The 12,997-nt window shown below is 47.5% G+C and overlaps 1 long non-coding RNA gene across 1 annotated transcript; it reads left to right on the top strand.

The window, feature by feature from the left end:
- The first annotated feature begins 11,666 nt into the window (after window positions 1–11,666).
- On the top strand, window positions 11,667–12,163 carry LOC124172883. Its single transcript, XR_006868311.1, has 2 exons — window positions 11,667–11,763; window positions 11,872–12,163. It is a non-coding gene; the product is annotated as an uncharacterized LOC124172883 (long non-coding RNA).
- The last annotated feature ends 834 nt before the right edge of the window (window positions 12,164–12,997 follow it).

Genomic DNA, 12,997 nt, shown 5'->3' with positions numbered 1-12,997 from the left:
AACATTTTTGTTGCGACATGCTCTTAAAATTTCCAACTGCTCAAGAAAATCCAACTTTTTACCTTTACAAAGATTGTGGAGAACCTTAAGCTGAACATTTGAATCAGTCTGAAAAACCATGGTTTTTGACGTGTTCTGTTATTCTCTCATCATTCCGTTTCCTTCTTTGCCTTCTTTTTTGCCTTCCTCTCATCGTTTGGCTCCTCCTCCTTGGCTCCATTATTCCCTTAGATGTCCTCGGATTTCAAGGAACGATTATGTCAATCCTCCGCTTTTCGAAAATACTATGCATGTAGTCAGTCTAAACTCCGAACCAGATGAATAAATATTAAATGTTCTTTAATGCCTTCTTGACGTAAGCTGCACGAAAACAAAATACCTCCCTTGGAATTAATATTATGAATTTCTGAAATGTAAAAGCTTTCGACATTAATTATGAAATGCTGACGGACTTTTTAATAACAATGAAATAATGTCGAGACATACCAGCTCAAAATATGGCCACGGATCTGATATCAATGCCTTAAGTCCAACATGTTTTAACTTGACATCTGTCCTCGTTAAAATCCTGGTTCCCATTAATGATAAAAAGGCACTTGATGCAGATTTTGATGCATATTAAGGTCAATCTTCTGCTATTCGTCATAAATGTGAATGAAATGAATCTACACTTTCAGATGAATAAATAGTAAAGCGTCATTCAAATAGTATAGGTCCCAAGTGTTGGACTTGGCCGAAACGTGGGCCAAAGTTGTTCAACGTGTTCGACTTCTTACATTCTGACGCAGAGAATCTTTCTTAATTGAATTAAGGTGTTTTGAATGCCGTATCTTCCATTAAGTTATTTACAGCGTAAATCTGTACGATGGCTTTTTGAAGTTGAAGTGGAACATCTATTAGAAAATTAAGCTACGTAAGGATATTATCCACGTAGCATAGAGTGGTCAATTTCTTATGCCAAACGCGTTGGCTGTGATAGTCCAAATTGTTGGAATTCAAAGACTGGAACGAATTTTAATCTATACCAAACTTCACGTACAGTATACCCGTCTTTTTTGTTACAGAGGTTGGGAAATGCAGTTACGCAACCCCGAGCTTTGGTTCTCGGGGAGTGTGGGACTCACCTTAAGGCCATGCCCACTGAAACCCCTCCCCCTCTGCTGCATACATGCCACAATGACTGGAAGGGAAACATTAAGATGACATGTGTACAGATGTTGATGTGGATAATCCAAATTTGATTGTGATATTAGTTGCTCATGGGGTTCGGACATCATTGCCAGGTCCTCATAAACGTGATTGTTAAAAAAAATCTGGAAAGTGAAATTCAATATAAGCAATCATGCTATGCACGCTATTTAACATACAATTGGAGATCGTATTTGTGAACTGTGAAGTTCCACTCACACACAGAATTTTAAACTTTGGGAATCGCCACCACGGGCGCTATTCCTTTTCGCTTAATCTTCTCCTATGATAACGAAACCGCTTTTAAACACTGCCTTTTTTAGATTTGGGTTTCTGGCCAATTGAGACGGAGCCTTTCCTTCTCCACAGCATGACTAGAAAAGATTTTTTGTCGCACATGTAGGACATCATGGCGAGAATGTCAAATCGCTGTCTGCCAACCGAATCTTCATATTTTTCTCTTCGTTTCTCTCTCATTTCTTCAGTAGTTTGAAATTTTTTCCCAAGGTTTGAGGAGATGACCTCATCCAGGTTGTCGGGGAAGTTCTTATAGGGGTCTCTGCCCAATATTGTTGGAACCATTGGTAGAATGATGTTGCGGAAAGTCTCGTTCGCATCTTCTACTCGCCTTTCAGTTAAGGGTCCCGCGGGGACGAGCCCGGAAAGGGTTCGGTACTCCTCCGCCACTATCGCAGGCAGAGGTACGAGATAGTTCCGCTTTGCTGTTTCCTACGAATGGCGCAGAAATGCTGCCACCCGGCGGCTGGTCCCCTTATCTTTTGTGGTGGATAATGTTGATACCAACATACTTCAGGAGGTTGAGCTTATTTTCCGCATATTTTCCTTTTCCAAATCCTTATTCAAATCGACGAAAACATTTTTGAATGTTCAGTTCAGTTCAACAAGGTTTATTTCCACGAGACAACATACATAAAATATGAACAGAAACAATAACAATAACGATACATACAATTATATCTCGTGGAGCTGTTTAGGCTTGCGCCTCTTCAGCACTACTGGGGTTAAACACTGGTACGGGAGTGGTATTGGCCCGGCATTTGCACTAAGGACGGCGGGAAACCCGTAAAACCGCCGTCAGGCCACCACGGTACAATAGACTATGAATTTATAACGTGCCAAGGATAAAATACGCTAACATGATAACAATAATAGAATATATATAATTAACAATAAATATAGTCTTTGCTCTAATTAAATAGATAAATAAATAAATTAATAAATAGGTAGATAGTCTCTGCTCTGTCACTGGTATCACTGGGGGATCAGGGGGGGAAGCGGGGGCTCTAGGACGGTGTCGTCCTCACTAGGGTGGGGGATGCTGGTTTGTTCCTTTTCCTTTTCTGCCTCCGTTTCTGCCTCTCGTAGTGGGAGCCCTGGTATGATGGTCATCGTTGAGGGGGCGGGGATCACTGGTGCAATGGATGATGGTGGAGGCAGTTCTACGTCGGGCAGGAACAGGTGAAGGTGGTCGCTGATGAATCTTGGAGCGGAGTAGAGCTTCTGCTTGTTTGATCTTACGACGACTCCGTTCCCAGAAAGCATGATGTCGTTGAAAAGTCGTGGGTTGTGCTCTGCGATCCTCCCTGCGGCGTTTCTCCGTAGCCGGCATAATCTGTGGAGGAGAGGCTCGATATTAGTTATGTTGTAGACTTGCTTCCTGTTGGTGCGAGGGTGCAACAAGGTCTGCCGTAGGACACGTCTTTCAAACGAGGCGTATCTCTGTAGGGCATTGTTGTACGGGAGTACAGCAAGTGCGGCGTACTCCATAACTGGTGTAATGAAAGACTAGTACAGGAGCAGGCCGCACCTCTCTGATACTCCGCGCCACCTTGCTCTGACCGCGCGAATGAGGTTACTCCTTTTGTTGCACCTCGCCGTGATGTTGGCGACATGCTTCCTGAAATTGAGGTTTTGATCAATTAGCACCCCCAGGTAGGTTGCCGTGGTGGAATGGTGAACCCTTTGATTCCATAGGGTCACTTGCTGCAGTTGATGATGCTTCTTCCCAAGAGGTTTAATGATGATCAGTTGTGTCTTCTTTGGGTTTGGCCTCACTCTCCAGTCCTTAAACCACTTCTCAAGGCGCGACAGCATGCTCTGTATGTAGTTTACCGCCGTCCTCGGTGTGAGGGCTGTGCTCCATAGGGCAGTGTCGCAGGCGTATTGGATAACTTCCACGGTCTTTCTTTGCTTCTTGTCCGTGGGTATGTCGTGGCAGTACAGCGAGAAGAGTAGGGGGGACAGCACGGTGCCCTGAGGGACACCGGCTTGTAGGGGGAAAGCGGGGAAGAGCTGGAGCCCGACTCTAACCCTCGCGCTTCTGTTTCTGATGAAACAGTTGATAAGCCGCAGGCGGTCCTGTTCCATCCCGGGCAGCTTCTCAAGCTTGTACATAAGCCCGTCCTGCCACACGCTGTCGAATGCCCTTTCTATGTGCAGGAACAGTGCTGCTGTGTATCTGTTCCTGTTGATCCCTTCTGCTAGTGTGCTGGTTAGGAGAGTGAGGAGATCCGTGGTGCACCGGTGTGGTCTGAATCCATATTGGAGTTGTGGTAGTGTTCCGTTTTCTTCCAGTAGTTTTGTCAAGCGCTGCACTATGATTATCTCAAACCACTTTCCTATGGTTCTGGTTAAGCTGATAGGTCGGTAGTTCTCAGCTTTCGAGTTGTCCTTTCCAGGCTTGTGTATCATTACCATGATCATTTTCTTCCAACCCTGGGGATAGTATCCTAGTGCAAGCGCTGCGTTGAAGATGTTCCTTAGAGGTGGTAAGCACGCTGGTGAGTGCATCAGATGTATGGCCTTTATACCATCCTCTCCGGGTGCCTTGTTTTTCCTCGGTTTAGCAGATGCCATGTCCTCCTCGGTGATGCTTCTGAGGATGCCCGTTCTTTCTTGTTCCTCAGGTATTTCTTCCCGCGGCAGGAATCACCCCCTCTTCCATCTGGCGTGGAAGGTACAGGTTTCCATGTTCTTATTGTTGAACAGGGGGTCTTGCATCGGAGAGTAGACGTCTTGCAGTACTCTCCGGAATTCTTCTGCCTTTCCTGCTGGCTCTGCTATCGGGTTGTCATCGGGACCCTTCAATGAGGTGTGCGTCTGAGTCAGCTGTCCCGCCAGCAGCTTGAATTTTCTCCAGAACGCACCCCCATTCCGGTAGTCGAGGATTTTACAGGCATTTTCCCAGGCTTTCTCTTTCATTTCGATAAAATTTCTGCGTATGACATCGTTTTGCCTGTTCCACTCTTGTTTGACTGCCGGGTCTCTGTTCCGGATCCATTCTCGGTAGAGCGCCCTCTTTTCTTTGATGAGTTTCACTATATGTGGGGCGAGCGGCAGACAGGCGGTGTCAATTGTCTTCATCGGGATAGCAATGGCGGCTTCGGCGAAGGCCCTCTCCACAGTCTTTATCGCTGCGTCGACTTCCGGAACGTTGTGTAGAGCTCCGATGTCTCCTGTTTTAGCCTGTACTGTTCTGTTGAAGGCTTCCCAGTCCACCTTCTTCCAGTCTGGTCTCTGGATGACGCAGTTCCATCGCTGTATCACCCACCTGAAAGAGAAAGAGAACGGGAGGTGGTCGGATGTAATTCAATCGTCTACGTTGACCTGCCCGCATAGAGGCATAAAGTCACCCGTGAAGATTGCATGGTCAGGGTTGGATTCTCGTCTCCCTATGGAAGTGGGGGAAGAGATGTCCAGCCGCACCATGGGGCTGCAGAGGAGGAAGGAGAGGAGTTTGCGCCCATTGGCGTTAGAAGCGTGGTCCCTGAAGGCGTGATGGCGTGCGTTGAAGTCCCCGAGGAGTATTGTGGGTTTCTTGCTGTAGCGATGAAGTCCAGGAGCTTCATCGGTAGCGGCGCTCGTGGTCTGCAGTAGAGCACGCCGATCTGCACGTCTCTTTGTCCAAGCCGCACGCTCGCCATCACTGAGTCGTTCCCTTCTGGCAGACAGTTCTCCGGGATGTCTTGGTGTTTGGCCGCGATGTCGGAGCGGATCAAGACTGCGACTCCACCGGATCGTGGTTTAGTTCTCGGTACGGAGAACTCCTGGAAGCCAGAGATTTTAACTTTAGCGGAGGGTTTGAGGAAGGTCTCCACCAGCCCCATGATGGCGACCTTCCTGCTCCTCATATGTTACCGGAGCAGTAACCGTTTTTGGGCCACGGCTCCGTTGATATTTAGGAACGACACTTTTGGGGACTGATTCATGTTAATTTCTTAATCTGGGCGCTTCGCTCCCGCGTAGGTCCTCCATCCGAAGATGGTCCTTGCAGCTGCCCTGATGACGTCCGCGACCTCCTCTGCGACGCTGGGGTGAACGGTGTCCCGGATGACCTGCGACATGAAGCGGATCACCTGGCTCCTCGTCGCTGGCTGGTCCCCTGATTGTGCCTGTAAGAGATCCGAGAAGAAATCTACTTCAGGGGTTTGGTCATGGCCCTGCTCTGCCGGGCGCTCAGGGCGAGCCGGGGAGACAGCGCGCTCACGTGTGCCCAGAGGCGTAGGGTGCCAACCCTGGACACGAGTAGCACCATGTTGCGGCGGGGTCCGCTCCTGGGTGCGGGCGACCTTCCTGGATCGGAGTGGGCGGGCCGGCTCGCACCGATACAAGCGGCCGTCTGGGAAGAAACCGTTCACCAAGGTTCTCCCGCAATCCGCCTCACTGGCTGCTGGAACGAGGACCCTCACGACGGTCGTCTTCTTCCTCCTCCGCGTGTAGATTCGCCAGGCCTCCTTCACGGGGATGTCCAATTCCTGGAGTCTCTCCACCAGGTGGTCCACTCTTGTGGCGTAGTCCACACCTAGAATCACGAAATCGAAGATTTCACTCGCGGGTGTGGGAGGTGGCGCGGTCGGGCGCCGTTCAGGGGGGAGATCGTATTGGAGCGGCTCCCCTATGGCATAGTCCAATCGTCTATATTCCTGCCTCAGGGTCTCCACTCCTACGATCTATGTTTACTATCGCGGTGCACTCCGTATTGACGAATCCCGTTCCATATTGACGAATATCCGGGCATTTGCAAGGTCCGGATAGGCCTGGCGCCAATCTTGGAAGAAGCTGCGCTGCCTGCAGGATCGTGGGGGACGGGCGATGCGAACTGGGAAGGTGCGGGTCGGGGGTGTGGCTGGGGTGTGGGATGGTCTCGTGGCGGTGGGTGCCGTAGTTGGTGGGATGGTGCGAGTTGGGGCACCGGATGGCTGCCTCTTAACGAGGCTGAACGTTTGGCCCAGGAAAGAGGGAGGAGTAGGCACTTGTAGTGCCATCAGGGCTGGTAGTGCAGCCACCGGAGTGGCCACGATGGTGGGGGTAGAGGTTGCCGCTGGGGTGATTGGTTGGAAGGGGGAGGGTGAGGCGAGCGACCTCATGGTGCTGTTGGGAAAGGAAACCAAAGAGGAAGATGCGGCAGGGGAGGTAACGGCCTCGTCCGCTGACGGCGGGACGGGAGCCGGGCTAGCCCTCGAACTAGGCTGTGCTGAGGGCACGGCAGAGTCCGGGGATTCAGGAGACTCGGTCTCAGTCCCCGCTGACGGCGGAGAAGAGATCCGGGTACCCGTTCCATCCGGCCTCGCAGGGGGGGATCCTGAGATCCGTGGTAACGCCAGAGCCCTAGGGGAACCGCGGGACCTCAGGTTATACATGGTCGGGCATTATAAAGGGCGGTTGAGGAGTCGTCCGAAGACGACTCTCCATCGTGCCGACTCTCAGACCTTACCAGGCTAATTGACGCGGAGCCTGGCATCCGTGATGCGGAGCAGTCTTGCAACAGGTTGGCCGTGACGCAGCGCAACCGAAGGCCTTCTCGTTATGCGAGCTAGTCGTCGACGATCGTGTTAAGCACCAAAAATACGGGCACCGCTACCGTTACGCGGCTGAATGGAGCCTCTATGTTTGCCAGTGAGTCAAGTGTTTAGGAGGCCCCTATAGGCGCTGATGCCTTTGTAAAAAGTTAGGCGCTGATGCCCCAGAAGCCTAAGGCGGCGCTGATGCCGCGGAGAAGGCTCTTTTGCCCCTGAAGATTTAGGCTGTAATGCCTCGGAGCGAAAAGAGTAAGTACGAAAAAGGTCCTCTTAGTGTCCTTTCGTAAAGGCTTCCAAGAACTTTGGTGGCTTAAGGCCCTGGTGTCAGGTCCTCCCCTGACGGGGGAGGGCCGCCTAGCGCTTGTGTTGTCCTCCCCAACCCCTGTGTACCTATTGGACTATTTGCCCGCAGACAAGCAGAATAGCCCCGACGGTGATCGCGTACCCCACGGCTGGAGAACCCACCGCACGTTACGTGGGCGCCGTTAATGTTTGTGATGGGGAGTTCCCTTCGGCTGCGAACAAGTGCGTTAGCGTGCAATGCCTCGGGAGTCAGGGACTCTCACCCTATGGCCGACGAGTGCGTCGGGGTAGGTCGTATGAGAGGTTTTGCGTGTACCAGCCGAAGAGTTGAGGACCGAACCCTCTCCACTAGCAGACTTCACTTGGGCAGTTACTAGTTCCCCCGGACGGGGAATGCCCCTACTGTCGCAAGGGTGCTAACTTTGGGTTACCCGTAGGGCCCGCAGAGAGTTCCTTACAAAGGCCTAGAGGAGAAGGGAAAAGAAAAAATCTGCCGCGGACCTGCTGGTCCCTCTTCCTCGGTCCTGGTCAGTCGCGGGCGGCGTCGGTGACTGCTCAGCAGCGCAGGCGCTGCCTACGGATATCCTAGTGACGTTGTCTCCCCGGCGGCAGTGGCTGCTACTATGCCTGTAAGAAAAGGCCCTAAAAAGGGCTAAGACGCTAAGCAGAGGAGAGGCCTAGTCCTAAAAAGGACTAAACAAAAGCACGGAGGTAACCGAAAAAGCAAGTCCTGGGTAGGACTAGGCCTTCGCGGCTGCCTACAGCAGCGCAAGCGCTGCTCGCGGATGTCCTCGCGGCGTTTTCCTCTCTCTCTCTTTGACGTCTGCTGCTGCTACGTTGTTGTCCTTCCCCGGCGGCGGTGGCTGTTGCTACTCCTGTAAGAAAAAGGCCCTTAAAAGGGCTGAGACGCTAAGCAGAGGAGAGGCCTAGTCCTGAAAAGGACTAGACCAAAACACGGAGATAACCGAAAAAGCAAGTCCCGGGTAGGACTGGGCCTTCGCGGCTGTCTACAGCGGCGCAAGCGCTGCTCGCGGATGTCCTCGCGGCGCTGTCCCCTCACTCTCAGGCGTCGGCGGCTTCTACGTTGTCCCCTGTGGGAAGAAACACGAGTCCTTAGAAGTACTCGGGCAAAGCCCGGAGAGATCCCAGTTGGTGCCTAGGCGGATGCCTCGGTCGCGCAAGCGCTTCCTCCGGTGTCCTCCTTGGCGCGTCGGTGTCCTTTCGGCGTCGGCGTCTGCTCATGTCGGCTGCTGCTCTTCGCTGATCCTCGAAGTCCCTCGACGAGCTCTTCCCCCCCTCCGCCGTGTGGTCTTTGTTTTCTGGATAATGAAGTCTTTTACTTCTTTTAATCCTTATATTTTCGGTTTAACACCCTTGTGTTAGTGATTTCTCTTTTTTATATGTTTATTCTTTCATATTTAGGATATTCTCCGGCCTTTTCTGTGTGTCCTTCAGGGTGTCTTTAAATTTTATTATTTCTTGGATCGCTTCATTTTCATTTACCGTCAACTCTTCGTAATATTTCTCTGCTGTTTTTCGCGCAACCTCCTTGACTGCGGTTGTGTTACTTATTCTGTACACCGCTTCATTGCCCATGTGTATCCTAATTTTAAAGATTGAGCGTAGATGTCGTCTCTCAAGCTTATCGATTTTGTCGATTTTTTCTTTGCTCAGTAGTCCCCACCACGCCGGTGCTGCATATAGTAATTTGGATTGAATATAGGACTTATATATTATGGTCTTTGCAGCTACTGGGGTGACGTTACTTTTCAGAATTGGATTTAGTGACACACTCGCGCCTATGCATTTGGCTATCATTTTGTTGATTTGGCTGCTCATGCTGAATTTCCTATCAAACTCGACGTCTAAGTATGTAATTTGTTGTTCCCAAGGTAAGGGTTGCTGTTTAAATCTCAGTCTCTCCCGTCTGTTGTCTTCGACTGTAGCCTGTTTTCTGAACATAATTGCTTTTGTCTTTTCTGTATTAATTCTCATCCTCCACTTGCTGTTCCACTTAATAACCTCATCAAAGGCTTCCTGGCAGTATTCTGTAGCCTTATTCGGGCATTTGCTCCTTGCTACTATTGCAGCATAGTCTGCATATAAGGCAGTTTTTGAATGCCAGTCCTCTCTGTCTATGGGGAAGTCTGCGACATAGATGTTGAAAAGCAGGGGGCCAAGCACAGAGCCTTGGGGCACTCCTGCAGACATTTCCTTGTCAGAGCTAGACACATCTTTCCATCTGGTCGCGAAGGTCCTCTTGCTCAAGTATGAGCGTGTCATGTTTAAGATCCACAAAGGGAAACCCCACTCAATCATTTTGTGTAGTAGACCTTCGTGCCAGACACTATCAAAGGCTTTCGAGACGTCGATAAAGACACCAACTGTTGTCTCGTTTTTATTGAAGCCATCACAGATGTAGTCTAAAACTCTGTGTACCTGCTGTGTAAAAGACAGACCCCCTGCGAAACCCGAACTGTTCTTGCGGGATTACGGTGTTGGCATACTGCTCAAAGTATGGGATGATGAGCCTTTCCATAAGTTTACTTACATTTGACAGTAGCGAGATAGGCCTAAATTCGTCACTACTAAGAGTTTTGCCTCTCTTTTTAGGAATACAAATAACCACCGCTCTTTTCCACGGAGTGGGAAAATGCCCATGTCTAATGCATTCGTTAATTAATGTCGTCAAAAACATAATTGCCTTTTCTGGTAGTTTAAGAAGTACTTCGTTGGGTATGTTGTCTAGGCCACACGCCTTACCCTTAACCAACTTTTTTATTTCGTTCCGTACTTCGTTTTCGGTTACTGATGGCACTTCATCGCCCTTTTCCCATTCGCGGTCAATAATTAAATCCGGTGTAAAAATGCTCTTGCGTACCGGTTTAACCCGGCAGTGGTCACGTGGGGTGTCCCAGACACCCCAGCCTTATAAAAGCGCGATTTTTTATTGCCGTTTTGACTGCATTGATCTGTACCTTCCTCTAGCTGAGTTTTTAAGCTTTCTGAAGACACCTGTGAAATATGATTATAATATCACCACAAGTTTTTAAACAAAATTACTTTCGTCAAAGCTCTGCAGAGTGGGGTGCGTTAGACACCCCACGCGACCTTTCTCTTTACGGTTTTCCTCATAAGTTTTTTTGTCACCTAAATGTTTTCAGCCATTTGAATTTCATTTGATTGTTACTATTTCTGAAACTCACAATGAATGTTGTCTTTCTATGTTTACATGAATAAATATTTACGCATGGGTAGATTTTAGTGGCTATATTCGCATAAACAAATTCAATGTTAGTTTCATCCAGTTTCTCAATTTCTATTTTTCTGTAAGTTATTTGTACATTGCTAGTCCTCTTTATTTACGATTACATTTTTAGCTTTGGAGAAATATGCATACATGCATAAGCTTACTACCTTTTCGCATTCAATTTTTGAAATTAATTTATTTCACGCAGTTATACTGTAAGCAAATGGAATCAATTTTTCCTATGACCACTGGTGGAAGCATGTAAAATGAGTTTAAAAAGCACGGGAACAAGGTTGTTAGCCTCAATTATTTGCAAGAGGCATAGATATTCTCCACATAATTTGATTTCTTCGGAAAATAAATACCGCAGTCGGACCATTGCTCAATGCTGGGTAAGCATCGCAGGAGAACACAGCTGGTAGTCTCGATGCTTTGCAAGTGAAATCGATACATCTCATGTAAGTTGATCTAGTTTGAAAACAAATACCAATGATGGATGATTGCTCAATTTTGGGTATGAATCACACTAGAACACAGCTGGTAGTCTCGATGCTTTGCAAGTAATAGAGATACTTCTCATGTAAGTTGATCTAGTTTGAAAACAAATACCAATGGTGGATGATTGCTCAATTTTGGGTAAGAATTACAGGAGAACACAGCTGGTAGTCTCTATGCTTTGCAAGTGATAGAGATACTTCTCGTGTAAGTTGATCTAGTCTGAAAACAAATACCACTGGTGGATGATTGCTCAATGCTGGGGATTAATCGGAGTAGGACAGGGGTGGGTATATATACAGGGCTGTGACTTCAGTTTGCTTTGTCTTGTTGAATGGTTGGCCTGTGAAGACAGACGTGAGATATTTAGAGCTGTGATAATCATCTCCATGGATTTGTCATCCAATTATTACATTCTGGAGAAACACTGACTTTGATAATTGCCGACGACCGTCAATGAGGTAAGAGAATTTTTTTAAATCGATATAGAAATCATTTTTCTAGTTTTTCGGTAACATGAAAGACAGATTTTGCAATACTTATAATATTTGCATTCAATACATTATAGATGTCTGCAGCGTCTCTTGAAAAAAAGACAGAGATACCTCGACTTTAGATTGAATAGTTGGAGGAGGACTTATTACATTCTGCCTTCGCAGCAAATTGCGAAGTTTTTGCGGTGATTTCTTGAATACTTCGTTCAATAAGGTAAGCGCAGTACTTATTCACGTAAATTATCATTTATGTGTTATCATTCATTTGCCGTTGACAATAGGCCTTCTAATACTTACATTCATCGTTTCCAATCTATTATAGATGTCAGCTGTATCCCGTGAAAAAGAAAGAACCGAAATACTTCGTCTTTTGAATGAATCATCGGATGAGGAAGTCATTGATTCTGGCGGAACTTCGGATGAGGAAGAAGACGGGTGTTCTATGTCGGAGCATGACACTGATAGTGAACAACAGTGCAGTGACGTTGAACTTTCAGAAAAGAGAAGTGACCATGTGTATGTCGGTAAGGATGGGGTAACTAAATGGAATACGCAGGCACCAAGACCAAATGTCAGAACATCAAGAAGTAACATTGTTACTCAGAGGAGTGGGATTATTGGCAACAAAAATGGGTTCAGAACACCAATAGACTGTTTTCGTGCAATGTTTGATGAACTAATGATAGAGCGTATTGTAAGTTGCACCAATATTCAGATACAAAAAGTAGCTAAAAATTATTCTCGTGAAAGAGATTCTAGCAAAACAGACATGGAAGAAATTGAATGCCTGATTGGCATTTTACTTTTCGCCGGGGCAAATAAATCTGGGAGACAGAATTTATTGGATTTGTGGGATCGCAGTGGATTAGGGGTGGAACTATGCTATTCTTCAATGAGCCACCACAGATTTCTCTTTCTCCTTCGGTGTCTTCGTTTTGACGACCTCAATACTAGAATGGAGAGAATAAAGGCAGACAAATTAGCACCAATTAGGGATATATTTCAGATATTTGTTGCTAATATACAACAGCATTGCAGAATTGGACTATTTGCCACAGTTGATGAGCAATTGGTTCCTTTTCGGGGAAGGTGTTCATTTAGACAATATTTACCCTCCAAGCCCGCAAAATACGGCATCAAAATTTTTGCCCTGGTAGATTCGAGTGTATTCTACATTTTGAACTTAGAGATTTACGCAGGACGGCAACCAGAGGGTCCGTTTTTTGTCGATAACAGTCCGAAAGAGGTGGTAAAGCGAATGGTTTCTCCTATAATCGGAAGTGGGAGAAACATCACAGTAGATTATTGGTTCACTAGTATTCCGTTAGCAGAGGAAATGATAAGCAATAATTTGACGCTTGTGGGAACAGTGCGCAAGAATAAAAGGGAATTACCACCGGATATAGTGAATGTAAGAGAGAGAGAAGAAAATAGCAGCTTATTCTGCT

Source organism: Ischnura elegans, assembly GCF_921293095.1.
Source record: "Ischnura elegans chromosome 13 unlocalized genomic scaffold, ioIscEleg1.1 SUPER_13_unloc_3, whole genome shotgun sequence".
In the NCBI taxonomy this organism is placed as follows: domain Eukaryota; kingdom Metazoa; phylum Arthropoda; class Insecta; order Odonata; family Coenagrionidae; genus Ischnura; species Ischnura elegans.
This window is presented reverse-complemented; position numbering and strand designations above follow the sequence as displayed.